The sequence below is a fragment of the Lissotriton helveticus genome, chromosome 8 (genome assembly GCF_964261635.1).
Source record: "Lissotriton helveticus chromosome 8, aLisHel1.1, whole genome shotgun sequence".
Classification (NCBI taxonomy): Eukaryota; Metazoa; Chordata; class Amphibia; order Caudata; family Salamandridae; genus Lissotriton; species Lissotriton helveticus.
In genome coordinates, this window is record NC_136069.1 from 367,591,335 (window position 1) to 367,606,401 (window position 15,067).

A 15,067-nucleotide genomic window follows, 5' to 3' on the forward strand; every position below is an offset into this window, starting at 1 on the left:
CCCTGAACCCAAAAAAACTCCTTAACCCAAGAACTGAAAACTGACCCTGAACCTTAAAAAAAAACCTTTTCCCAAAAACTGAAAACTGACCCTGAACCCAAAAAATTACCCCTTTATCCAAAAACCCAAAACTGACCCTGAACCCTAAAAATACCCCTTTATCCAAAAACTGAAAACTGACCCTGAATCCAAATAATACCCCTTTACCCAAGAACTGAAAACTGACCCTGAACCCAAATAATACACCTTTGCCCAAGAACTGAAAACTGACCCTGAACCCAAAAAAACTCCTTAACCCAAGAACTGAAAACTGACCCTGAACCCAAATAATACACCTTTGGCCAAGAACAGAAAACTGACCCTGAACCCCAAAAAACTCCTTAACCCAAGAACTGAAAACTGACCCTGAACCTTAAAAAAAAACCTTTACCCAGAAACTGAAAACTGACCCTGAACCCTATAAATACCCCTTTACCCAAAAACACAAAACTGACCCTGAACCCTACAAATACTCCTTGACCCAAAAATATTTATTATTGTTTAATTACCAATTAATTATTAATTAACAATAACAATGAAGTTAATATATGAACACATTAGCTGTAATTAATTTAATGTAATAATTAATAATATATTTTCAAAATTAATTAATTAACAATAAAAATAAATAAATAAAGAAAAATGTCTCTAAATAATATAATAAACAAAATTATATAAAATAATTAACAATTAATTACTAATAAAAAATATATAAAAAATATATTAAATAATTAATTTAATGATATTAATTATAGATTTAATTAACTAATAAATAATAATTATTTACCAATTAATTACTAATTATAAATCTTTATATACATATATTATTTAATTAATTATTTTAAATTACTCCCCACCCTTATCCCCTATTAACCCAACATCCCGCTCCTAAACATTAATTACAATTTATAACAATACCTAAAATATTTATATAGTAGCACAATACCTGTAAATAATTAAATTAAAAAATTATTATGATTTGTTCCAAATTAATTACGTAACAATAACAAAATATACTATATATAAAAATTAACTCTAAATAATTTAATTAACTTATTAATATTAAATAATTGTCAATAAAATTAAAAAAATTAAAAAAAAAATTATATAAAATAATTAGCTACATTATATTAATTAGTTAATTAATTAACTAATTAATATTAATTAGTTACCAAATAATTAATAATTTAAAACATGTACAATAATTATAATAATTAATTAACTAATTAATATAAATTAGTAAATATATTAATTAATTAATAATAATTATTTACCAAATAATTAATATTTTAAAATATGTACAATAATTATAATAATTAATTAAATAATTAATATTAATTAGTAAATTTATTAAGTAATTAATAATAAATATTTACCAATTAATTAATGTTAAAAAATTTACAAACATATAGTAATTAATTATTTATTTTAAATTACTCCCCACCCTTATCCCCTATTAACCCAACATCCCGCTCCTAAACATTAACTACTATTTATATTACTATTACTAAAAAATAACATTTATTACCTTTTTTCTACATATTATCGATATTTTATACATTGACTATATATCGATATTTTGTCTTGTCGATATTTTTGTACTCGATATTTTTAAAACATTATTTCATTCGATATTTTTCCCAACGATATTTTTTTTTCGATATTTTATTATTATCGATATTTTTTACTCGATATTTTTTCCATTCGATATTGTGGATTCGATATTATGTCTAGTTACCTTTTGAGTGGATAGTTTTGAGGTAACGTACTACCGCTGCCTTTGCTTGTAGCATTGACAGCCAGCATTATTTCACTGTCTAATTTCATTTTTGAACAAGTGATTGCAGCTACGGAAGCCGATTGCACAGCCTCCTTTGCGGCTTCATCACCCAATGAATTCCCTTTAACGTGAACGCCATCACGTTGATGACTCAGCATATGTATCACGTGAGTGTTTTGTAGTCCTTCTCGTAACTGAACTACTTGTTCCCAAAGTGTTTTATGCTTAATCGTGCCACCTTTTGCATCTTTGGACCCGTTTTGAAGCCAATTCTGTAAATATTCATTAATAAGACTGTACACAATAGAAAGAATCACACACTATGAGTGTGGGAAATTTGCGATCCATGTTTTCAAGTGCCATTTTGAATGCTTGTAGTTCAGCTCGTTGAGCTGTACAATCTCCTAGAGTTTGCGTTTTAGTGACTATTGGTCTAAATTTGCCATCGCGCATATGACCTTTAACGATCACGCATGCAGCACTATAAGCTTGTTTACCCCCATAGCGGGCTGAGCTGATCTGTCAGTATAAATTATACATTCATACTGGTCAAGAGGCAGAATTTCAGTAGGCAGAGGACGTTCTTGTTTGTATTGTAGAAATGCTTGTGTTTTTAAATATGGATCAAAAACGTATTCAATATCTGTTGCAGTAAGAGAATTAACCCATTGTATCCATCTTGGATGTAAAGCTTTAGCATTAGGAATGCTCGCTTTTGTCACTGCCTCTAAGGCAGGTACACGAGTTATGATCATAATGCATTTCCCCTGTGCTGGGGGTCTTTATTTTGCTACAGCGGTCCGAACAGCTGTCAGAATTTTTTCTGTTAAAGTGAATTTCATTTCTGCTTGTGTATACAAATGTGATTTGTATGCGATCTGTACCTTTTCACCTTTGTTAAAAGTTAAGCAGGTGAATCCGCATTGACCTGGAATGATTCGGATCACTAAGCTGCATACGTTTACGCGTGCTTGCAAATGTGTAGTTGCTAACATTTCTTTTTGTAGTGAACGCAAAATTTCTGTGTGTTTTTGTGTTCAATTTACTGTTTTACAATCAGGTTTGATTAATGCGTAGTTCAGAATGTAAGTTCTTCAGAAATTCAGGAAACCTAGAATTGACTGTAACTTTTTCAGCGTTTTTGGAGGTTCGAGCAGCGCACATTTCTCTAGAAAGTTTGCTGCCAGGCTTTTGCCTTCACTTGATAGTTCATATCCTAGAAAGAGGACGTTTAAATGGGAAATTCTAGAGTTTTTGAAATTGAATTTATAACCCTCAGAGGCAAATCCAAGTATAACGGTGTTCACCCTATTCAAGTGCCTATCCAAGTCATCATCTGTCAGATAGCTGTCATCCACATATGACAATGCTTTATCATCATAAGTGTGTAGTAACTGTGTTACTCTTGCTGATAATAATCCAGGACTGTTCTTGAATCCTTGAGGGAGACGACAGAAATGACGCTGTGTCTCCATAATTGAGAAAGCGGTCAAATACCTACTTTCAGGTGCAATATTTTGACAGAAGAAACCTTTAGAAATATCTAATGTGGTTTTGTACTTTTTACACACAATGTTATTCATTAATGCCGTACTGTGTGCATTCTCCACTGCAAATGTTGTGCAACAAGAGTTTAGATGTCTATAATCCAATACTAGACAATATGTATTGTGTGGTTTGGATGCAGGAAACAAAGGATTGGTAATTGAGGATGTGCATGTTTCAATCACCCTTTGGTATTCAAGTTGATTGAATATCTCCCTGATCTGTTTTTTAGCTTCTTGCTTAACTGGGTACTGCCTCTGTGCAGTTGGTTGATTTTTTATTTGGATTTTATGGTGAGGCGAATCCTCATCCCATCTTACATGATTTTTATATAATGCTGGAGCTTGGGCCACTGCCCATTCCTGGCATATGTATACTTTAAATGAATTGGAATATGTTTAGAGAAGACTGGAATAATGATGTCTTCGCCATGTGGGCACTCCCTGACAAATTGTGGTGGCCAGTCTTTTTCAACTAGAAGTATGTCATAACCCTTTGAAAGTCTCTCCCAAAAGAGTGCTTTAACTTTTCTTGGTATGTCTCCCTCCATCCGGAGTGTTATTTCATATAACCTATGTGGAGAGCTAACCCGGGTATCTGCAGTTTCAACTTGAATGAACTCATTTAAGTCCACTGTCTCCAGAAGACCCTTCAGGTTCTGGCGAGCTGTTGTGACTTCTGCTGCACTGTCCAACATTGTCTGAGGCCATTCTCCGTTCTCTAGTTGTGTCCTCAAGATCCTCGGAATGCCTGATTTTTAGACCTGCTACCTTCTTTTTGGTGAATTGAGGTTTCATGCTTTTCTGAACGTGTTGATCGCCTTTGGACTTCACGTGTTCTTCTTTGTTTTCTGACCGTCCTCTTCTGTCGGATTTCTGTGACGAAGTCTGAAAGGTACGAGAGGAACGTGTATCAGTGTTGTGATATCTATCAGGTTTTCTAAAATTGTCTCTATTCCTGAGGTTGTACCTCTTTTCAGAGGCATCCTTTTGAGGAGACCTACCTCTGGATTGAGAACGATTCTCTTTGGAAGTTTGTTTGCTATTCTCCCACTTCTTTTTAGAAGAGGTAGGAGTGTTTTTAGTAAAGACCTTTTCAGGACTTTCAGACAGTTGTGGTTTTAATGGTTACCCACCCAGACTGTCTCTGCCTAATTCTTCATAGGGTTTTTCAATTATTCTGGCTAGTTCTTGAGGTTGCTCTGTTACGTCAAATTCCCTTAACTTTTGGCAGATCGCCACTAATGCTGATTCTTCTTTAATATCAGCTGATATTATTGCTGCGACCTGTTTGAAATATTTCAGTAGTTTCATACCCAAATTCAAAGCAGGCTCTGCCCCGTATTCGTTTTGAATCTGTTTCAGGACGTCTGGTATTACCGCCATGGATGGAACACCATGTGTTTTAGTGTAGATGGCAGCAAAGACTGTACCCCATGTGGTGCAATCCTCCAGATGTGGTGTGATCCCCATTGTTAAAATTCTGTGTTTCTCATGAGGGCTAGTATTAGGAAATACTGCTTCGATTTGAGTAATTTTTTGCGCTAACCAGAATGGAATTTGTTCACGTTTTGTAGGTAATTTACCTATGGCTGAGTGTAAAGTCTGTGGTGTCATTTTTAATGTATTCCCCTGGTGAGAGGTATGTTGTTTAATAATTACTGCGGGTTGGACAGTAAGAGTCCGCATGACATATTGAACCAATTGTCTATAGATTTTGATTAACTCTTTGAGTTGAGCTAATAACTCTACATCTGTCATTTCTTCAATTTCAGGATGTGGTGTATAGCCGGCTAAAATCGGCCATGTTGCTCCTGGTCTACCTAGTGGACCGAGCCTGGTAATGTGATTTAAATGTTTTAGGGTGCCTTTAAACCAGAGCTCATGCTCCTGGTATGTGAGTGGAATTTCAATATCCTCAAAAGGAATATATTCCTCTGGTGGATCATCCTCTTTGTAGAAGTGAAACAAATGTGTTACTGGATTTGCTTCTGGGAAGACTATCCATGAACAGAATGCCTCTGTCGGGTGATATTCATGTGCCTCTATCACAAAAACTGCCCTACCTCCTCTCGATGTTAGGCTATGTTTTATAAGTTTTATAGTGATGGCTTTCCTTAAATTTGGAGGAATGATTATAGCATTCTCATCGGTATCTTGGAAACCTGTTAGGTTGAAAGCTGCTACGCCTTGGTCAGCTGCTGCTCTACCGGTTTCGATGTTGTTGCTGTTTTCGGACATTGTTTACTGAAAGTTGCAGAGCAAGTTTCAAGGGAACAAAGATAAGGTGCACAATATTTTGGAACACTGTATCCTTCAACGTTGAACAAACCAAAAACTAATACATGGGATTTTTCGTCCTACTCAGTTATGGCAGATATTATCCCTTACCCACTCCAGACGTCCATTGGAGTATTATGAGTATGGGGTCTCTGAGAAAAGTACGACTGAGTTATTTCAGTATCTAGCGTTAAATTAGTGCCTTAACAAACCGTTGGGCGCCATGTAGTGTAGTTCCTATATTCCCAATAGGCTCTGCTCATTGGAATAATATACACTATAGATTTGACATAGGACTGAGGTCAGTATGTCTCTATCGAGTACATTAAACTTAATTGTGTGTGTGCCAACTAACTCAGAGGTCACTAGAAACTTTCTCGAATAAACAAGAAGGGATTAGTCTCTGACAACCGCATAAACATGACAACTTTGTTTCCCCTAGAACCGGAACAATATCTTCAGAGTAGTGGAAACAATTGATAACTATTTCACTCAGTCAATCGTGCATGCTTTGTTTCTACAGAGTTGCACAGAAATAGACGGACGTTTCAATAAAAGGATTTATTGAACAGTCTTATTTCTCATGCAAGAGATATGTACTGCTACAATCGTTAGACAGAATGCGAAGTATAATCCGTACAGCGTGAACAGTAATATAAAATAATACTGTAATAGCATTGTCTGTTGCTATGACATATATAAAAAACATACAAAAATAACAAAGGCTAAAATACTCAACTGATGCTTCTAAAATACGCCTACCCCAATGTACCTAACCTAGGTCTAGTACCAGGGAAGAACTAGGTGCTGTTTAGCTATAGTTTAGTTCTGCCAAGAATTGCCAAAGGTTTCTCTAGGTTCTAATCAGCTCCATACCTTAGAATGAGAGAGGTTGGTATGTTTTTCACAGGACTCGATTTCCCAACACCCGCAAGGGGAGTCAGAAACACTGGAGCTGGAGTTTGGCAGGAGGATGTCAGCTTCTAGTCAGTGCGTCAGCTGGAGAGTTGGCTTCCTTCTGCACTAGCTGTAGCAAGCTGCGTCGTGCAAGTAGGTAGTCGAACTGCACCGAACCACACTGTGCTTTGCCATAGCAAGTGAAGGTATATTTATATCTTGAAGGTTTTTAGGAATGCCAGTATTGACTTAAAAGTCGGGCATATGAACGTCATGAATGAACCCCTAAGGAATAGATGTTCATGCATAATAAATGAGTTCTTGGAGAAATCAATATCCAGGCTAGGGGAAGTCCCTTCAGCTTAAGAGTCTGGTTTTCCAAGAAATCGTTGTGACGTAGATGAATGGATGGAAGTAGCCATGTCTGTATGTGGGTAGCATGGGCTATGCCTAAATAAGGACTGGATTTCCATGCCTATATAAGGGCAATGTGAATTGTACCTATATAAGGGCATGAATCGGGAAAATGCATACGGAATGTAAATCGATACACTGTTGCCCTGCCGCCGTAAGGACTGCCCTGCTGCCTGGGGAAGGAAGCTTAGATCAGCTCCTTGAATCCAGGAGTTCCAGAGTTACTCCAAGGGCTAGCTGGCCGGACTCCTGTTCTGAGCTACAGGGACACAAAAACCTCCATAGGACTCCCTGCAACTGCCAAGCTGGCCTGCTGCTCTGGATTTGGAGTGTAGCTGGAGCTGTCTGAGCTCTGCTGAACTCTGATGGAGTGAGTCCCTGATTCCCAAGAAGTGCCCCCCCCCCTCAGGCTCTGGACATTTGGCTGACATTAGAGAGCACTCCTTTGTGTCTGTTTGAAACTTCCATCAACTCTGGCGCAACGCCAAGCCCCGCAAAGCCGCACCATATAGATGAGAACGTCATCGGAACTAACGCCAAGCGACGTAAAGCCCTGCCTCACAGCTGAGAGCTTCATCAGATGGATGCCTTTCAACACATAGCACTGCAAAGCCTCGCAGCTGAAAGCTTCACAGGAACTGATGAGAAGCACCCCAAAGCCTTGCCGCTCAGTTGAATGCTTAATTGGAACCAACGCCAAGCGAAGCAAAGCCTCACAAAGTAGTGCTGTGCAGACCTCACACGAAGGGCATAAGGTGCAACTCCCGGCGGTCCAAACTTGGTCCTGTGCCTTGGCCTGCACTTCCTCGTTGGTTGGCCTGAACTTGTGACTTCAATTGGAGCTTTGTGCTTTTAAACTCTATATTTACTTATAATTGCATATCTCCCGTTCTATTAATTGGATTTTTGTTATTCTGGTATAATTTTATTTATTACAATGTACTCCATTTTCCTAGATTAGTGTTGAATTTTCCTTGTATTGTGATTTCGCTTTATTACTGTTTGTGTGCTTCATAACTCCTTTACAAATTGCCTTTAAATTAAGCCTGACTGCTTTTGTGCCCCACTAGCAGAGCATTGAGCACAGGTAATTTGGTAACTTTGTGTGGATTACCATTACAAGGATTGTGGCTGTTTCTTGAGAACGGTTTCACTCCTCCCGACCAATAGCCCAATTTCTCACAGTATTCAGTTGTGTTGTCCTTCATAATTGTGCAATTTTTTTGTCTGCGTACCTTCCTTCCTCGACTGCAACTTACCGACCATCTCTCCAGGCGCAGTGGTCTTGGTGGCTTGTGGCCCCAGGGCCTACAATTTCAGGAAATATAACTTAAGGTGCTAATGAACTTGCTCTAAATATCTTTGCCTAGTTTGAAGGTCAAGGTTCGCGGACCGATGAGACCCATTAATCTTCCATCGTTCCAGGGTTAATAAAATAAGTAAAGTATAATTATCTTTGCTCTTCAGCGCCTTGAGGCCAATTCAGTTGTAGATAAGTACCTTATGAGTGTAGTTACTACTATGAGTCATTTTCAATAAACAATCTGATCTATACTATTCAGAGCAAAGAATCTCAAGCAAAATGTTTTCATAATGTGTAATGTACAGTGAGGTATTCCCACACTGCCTAAAATGCATAGAATGCTTTAAAATATCAATCTATACTTTAGTAAATTATCGCTCCGCCTGCACCCATATTCTATACTGTCTATTAGTTTGCCAGTCTGCGTTCTACCGTTCAATATGTCCAGTAAAGGTCTTCACAATTTTGAACAGGTTGCTTAGCAACAGTTCCTGTAATGCTATTATACCTACGCCACGGCCCCGTGCACTTTAGTGTGTGAGTGACAAGGAACTCGCGCAGCAGAAGCTACAGCGTTGTTTTCCAAATGTTCCGTATTATGCAACAACCCGGAGGCATCAAAGTGCTGCTGTCCATGGATTCTAATGTCCTTTTAACTGTCTCGTGAGCAGCCATGTTTTTCTGCTGCAGGTGCATACACACCAACAGACAGAGCGTGTTTCTTCATGTTAGTTATTTTCTTTTTTTTTTAGATATGTGCATAGAATCCAACACGGCCAGTGTGACCCATAAAACAGTCAGATGCATCAAAAAATTCGATATGCATAAAAAAATAGAGCAGTCCGACTGGCCACCCCCCCATGTAAAAGAAGTTCAGAAAAATAAATGTAATACATCACAGTTACAGAACCCATATTCAAAGATAGATCAGTCCGGTACAGTCTCTTTTGGGCCCTGAAATTTCCAAATTTCATCTTCCAGATGCTGGTGCTAGTTCGATTTGCCTATATTCTGACCATCTCTTCCATATCTTGGGGTGTTTTGGGGGGGGATACCCTAGCTTTATACGCTGCAATCTCCATGACCATACAGTGGTCCATACCCTTTTTCCAGACCAATCATGACGGTGGGGCTACTGCCTTCTTTTCTTTAGCTATGTTTCATTGAGCAAGCGTCAGTTCCAGGCCTATTTATTCCCACCCACATCATCCATAAAATGGGGGAGGGTTAACCGTGGGTTAAATGGGATTTGCCATGACAGTACCTGGCTCAAGCATGTGACCACTCCACACTGTGTGAAAGAATGTGACTTCCTCTGCACCACAGCGGAGACATGCGGGGGTTGGGATCACCTCCATACACCATAGTGTCAGATAGACCCTGTGGAGGTACCTAAATTGAATTAGCTGGAGCCTTGCTGCAGTTGCCACTCCTCTGAGGGAACCCAGTATCTCGGTCTAGTCTTCATTTTCTAATGTACTTACATCAGCCTCCCATACCGCGTGTAGAACTTTAAAATTATTTGGTTGGTTAGAGATCAGGGTCTGGTAGACCTTGGCAATTTTAAAGTCACCCAAGTCTCCCATAAATAATTTACCTTCTTTCGTGTTGGTTATTAAATCACTAAACGGAAGGACAGAATGAGTTCAACATTCATTAAACTCATTAGGAAACTCGTTTTAGCTGTGACGTTTGTTGGACAGCCTCCAGAAGCTTGCATTCTAAATGAACTAAAGCAGCTTTCTCAGGTTCAAAGGGTACAGCTTATTTACCCCATTCCGTACATCAGCTTCGCGTTTGAAATGCTTTTACCCTGTCTCTAGGTATATCACATATTTCTAGTGGAGCAGCGCAATTTTGGCTTTGTCCTTACACGTCACAAATACACAAAATAAATGTGCATTTAGCATCAGTTCATTGTTTGGCCTAACTATATTAATGTAAAGTGTTGCACTTGACCTCATTATTGAAGTGTATTCACTGTAGAATTATATATACTGTGTGTCCTAACTTTATTAAATGATATACTCGTTTGAGACTTGAGGAAAACTGTACTCACACCATTAAAATATAATTTACCTTAGAAACGACAATGGATTTATGAAATGTGTGCACTAATGTTTCCAATTTGCATTTAAATGTAATTCTTAGTCACATTTAAAGATGTGTACTCAAAGTAATTTTACCTTTATGAAACTTTAATGTGAAGCTAATGTACTGACAGTTTTTATTCAGTTGTTTGAATGTGCGCATGCATATTGCATGTGCACCATTGATTGAATACTTTACGTTGTCCTGACTAGACCTGTATTTCTTTCTGCATAAACTGCTGTTTTCTATTTTCTGCTTGCATGTCTATTTTCTTGCAGGTACGTTCATATTGTTTGTTAGTTTGAGAATGGATACAACTCTGTACTAGTGATGGAGAGAAAGTTTGAGAAAAGGACCTTGACAAGGAACATGGAGAGCCAGATCATTAAGTGAAGGGTTACATTCAGCACGTTTGCAAAGTGCCACAGGTGATCAAGGACCATGTTGTTCCAATGTATGGCCTGGGATATTTCGTTAATGTTGCAGCTTACCACATGAGAATGGATAGGACAATAAAGCCCCTGATGATGCGAACAGAGGTATGTTACTTTGGAGATTCTGGAAATAACTAGTTTTCATACTGTCTGAGGTAATGCCACTTTCCTTTGGACTTTGAGAGGTTTAGACCACTATGCGTATTCCCTTTGAATCTCTTACTGAGTGTGGCTTGGGCTAACACTCACTTCCCTGACCCAAGATGACTCTTGACAGAGCTTCTGAAATGCTGATAACTTCTCGCAGTTCCCTGCATTTTTCTTAATTTTCTACCTTTCCCTGATTTGTTAGATCCTTCCGGGTTATTGAACCATCCTCCTTAGTTTGGACCTTAACCTTGATGATTTTAGAGTTCCCTCATGTATACAACCAAATCACCAAATTCTCTAATTGATCTTTTGTATTGCTGTGACTGGCCTTCTTGTTTGCCACCTATGGGTGCACCTAGTCTTCTTTAAAGGTTGGGTTTCCAGGTTGTTATTCTGCATCTCTAACACAAGGTACTAAGGTTTGTTTATCTTAACCTGACTGCTATCTTGTAATAAACCTACTTAACTGTAGTCACTGATTCCTGGTCCGTATTATGTAAGCACATAGGTTGCACTGTTAATTGGAATTGATTGATTGAAATTCTAACTCCCTTTACCTCTCAGTTGGTGAAGAAAAGGTCCATCGGATAACAAAGGTAAGAGGGTTGACCCATCGCTGCATCAAACAAAGGTAAGAGGGTTGACCCATCGCTGCATCACTAGTGTGTTGTCTTACCATATGCAAAAAGCCTGTGATCTATTAATAAAAACAGCCCAACTACCAATTCTTTAAATATTAGGCAGTACCGCTCCTAGGAAATGGCACACAACTAAGTGCGTTTGCTCTCTGTTCAGGAGTTAACAGCTGTTTACACCTTAATATAGGAGTTATGTAGAGCGATAAACATCTTATTGTCAGGATGCTAAAGAGACTAGAGAGAGTCTATAGTTCAAACCAAGGCATAGTGAGAGGAGGTAAAGCCCAAGCTCATGTGAAGTGAGGCGTTTCTTGGTTACTTACTTTCAGATTGTGGGACAAGCAACTTAGTGAAAGAACCGACTCGGAAGCTGGTTGACTGAGTCCACCAGTGGGGAGCTTACTGACAAAGACTTTGGAAGTAGTCTGCAGAATCTGCATTGATCAAAGGCAGCTGCTTGGCTCATATCCTCACAGGTTTTGTCCATAAAGAGATATTTTTTGCACCACAGAGGCTAAAATGACAAGCGTTGATGGGGCTAGGGTCCAAAACTGTTGCGGCCTCTTCTAGCTTTCTGATCCAAGACGCAGCTCATAATTAGAAACTCATAATCAAGTGAAAGTGAAACCACTGTATTAGCCACATTAAATAGGAACTCGTCAGGCTCCTGTTTTGTTATTGAAACAAGTAACAAGAGTGCGAGACCAAAAGATCGTGAACCTGGGCAAAGAGGCCCGGCTGCCCTGCGCTTGTGACTACTCCACTTCCACAGAAGAGTTAAACTCTATCAGAGCCCTTCTTGTCAGTATTCTTCTAAGAGGACTGTTGTGTTTATATTGTAATGGTACTTGGTTTTGAAATGACCGACATTTCATTGCCTATGCAATATCTGCTTCAGCTAGCACAATTATTATTCACAATATATATAATATCCAAGCAGAGTTTTAAATAAAAAGTATTAAGTAAAAGATAACAGACTGTATATTAATGTATATAACAATTTAGTCTGCTGAGTAAATTTCTATTTAAAAAAAGTCTTCCGACTGATGATTTATCCCACTACCATGCCTGCACATAGTTATCAGGGTAGGCACTAGTAGGATGAATCTCAACACTATTGCCAAGCACAATGTCTACTATTTAATTGATCTTGCAGGAAAATTTCGATACATGATTTAGTTCTCTTTATCTTTCGCATAGTTTATGAGAGCCTTGGGCAAGAACCTGCGGTCTGACTCGCCCTTGTCAGCAGGGGTGATTCATTCTGAGGACTACCAGATGCAAAGGTTGGGAAAAAAGTGACCATGGAATATTGGATAGGGATATCTGTGGGCAGCAGAGGTACATGGACATTTGCTGTCTAGCGACTGCTCAACAGGGCTTCACGGTAGAAAATGCTAACCAAGGATGTGTTCTGTCACCTATGCCTTCCATGCGAAATCCTTCCTTTATCAATGATGCTCTACTGCACGTCTTGCATAATAGTAGCATAACTCTCCAAGATTGACGGTTTCCCTGGGGTTTGTGGTGGTCTTTAAGAAGTGACAATCAGCTATGAAGATATTCTGGTATTAACGGCTGCAAGACCCCCACTCCTTTATATGCCGATCATTCACACCTGATCTCCAAGACTCCTAGTGGCCTGCAGGCACAACTGGCAGCCATGGAACAATACAGTTAAACAAACAAAAACTCTTACTGAAAAAAACAAAATCATGACTTTCAACACTAACGTCAAAGCAAGAAAACATTCTTAATTAATAACACAAAATTTAAAGAAGTTGATTGCTTTAAGTACTTTGAAGTAACAATCAATAGGAACTTTAAATGGATTGTCATCTTGAGAATGGTACATAACCAGGATCAGCGTTTTTCCACCCACCTCAACAGAATTTACCAAGCAAAAGTGGGAAGTCAAATTTCATATGGCACCGTGCTATGAGGTCTCAAGCTGTTTAGGCTATTTTGAGAGGAAATTCTGGAAACCACTGCTTAAACTGCCATTGAGTTTACCCATAGACGCCTTGAAATCAGAAATTGACTATCTCCCGACTGGACCTAGCTGCCAGATTGCCTTTATAAAATATAGATTGAAGAGATTGATAGTACCAGGCAACAACTTCCTGTACTCAGCCTAGCACCCTTGTTATGTACCATAAAAATATGAAAAGGTTCTGACTTATCTCAATTAGTCATAACATGGAAGTTGATGTAGTTAAGGATTCCAACTTTTTTGTATGTTACCCCAGATGTTATTTGATTTCACTGACATAGATGCTGGCATTTTGGACCAAGTTCAGTGAGAGGCTGCTAGCCAACTTATCACCGCATGTGTATTTTGCTTAAAATATGGCGACTGATCTATAGTGGAATATTAATGTGGAACATTAATGTTAAAAACATTTATTTTGTGCTGCCCGAGTCCAAACTGGCTTCAACCCAGTTTGTCACTGTGTCCCATTCCAGAAGTTCAGTGCACATTCCTGGTCAAATGTGGGCTTGAGATTCTTGCACCTCCTAATGTCTGCATTTATATTACATAGAGTTGTTTTATTAATCAATTGATGTAGCAGAGTTACTTGTATTCTTTTTTTATTTTTTCTTATTCAAAGAGTAACTGCCTACGTGTTTTTCACCCTGTGGTGCGCAGACCTGGGGCTTTCAAGGCCCTTAGCTAGTTCCTTTGTTTATTAGATGTAAGGTCAGAATGCAGGGTCGTAATTCTTCGTGATGTTGAGATAATGTGTGTTTTGTAATGTCCTGTCACACCATCCTGATTTGATCCAGTTCGGATCAGGAACAGCAAACAGAACAGACAATTAGACTGAGTAGACCATGCCAGACGCCCCTCTTCACCCCGCTGACGTGACAGGACATTAAAAAACATAAAACGATCTCCAGAGTGCGAAAAATTCCAGACCCTGCATTTGGACCCCACCTATAATACATTGACAAAGCCAATAGACGTTGCATGGACGAAACCTATTGGCTTTGCCAGTGCTTGTTCGAGCTGCAGCTTAGTTTCAGTTAAGAGTGAATAAATGGTGGGAGTGCTCTCAAGGACAAACATTAGCTTTAGACATTACCAACATACTCATTACACAATACTCTGGGGAAACTCCGTGGAAGGCAATTGAAGATTTCATTCGTTGTTTATTTCACTTAGAAATAAAATTGCTTTCCATTTTATTATCAGCAATAACGAAGACTTTTGTGTTCATCGTGTCTTTTATTCTTCTAAAGCCTGAGGGAAACTGTAATGGAAAATAGAAGTCAGCTCCGACTGGTAAATACAGGAACAACATGTTTCTTTTTTAATTAATTGTCCTAACAGTAGCCTCCAAGAAAGTTCTGGTGACGCAATAGTGAAAACTGAAAAGAGCAGGCCACTTTATGATCTGATTTAGACTGCCACATTGACAAAGAGGGGGACATGGTAATTATGCACTTCTGTAAAATGAGCAGGCTTGCTCCGCGAGTTAATTACATTTTAGCAA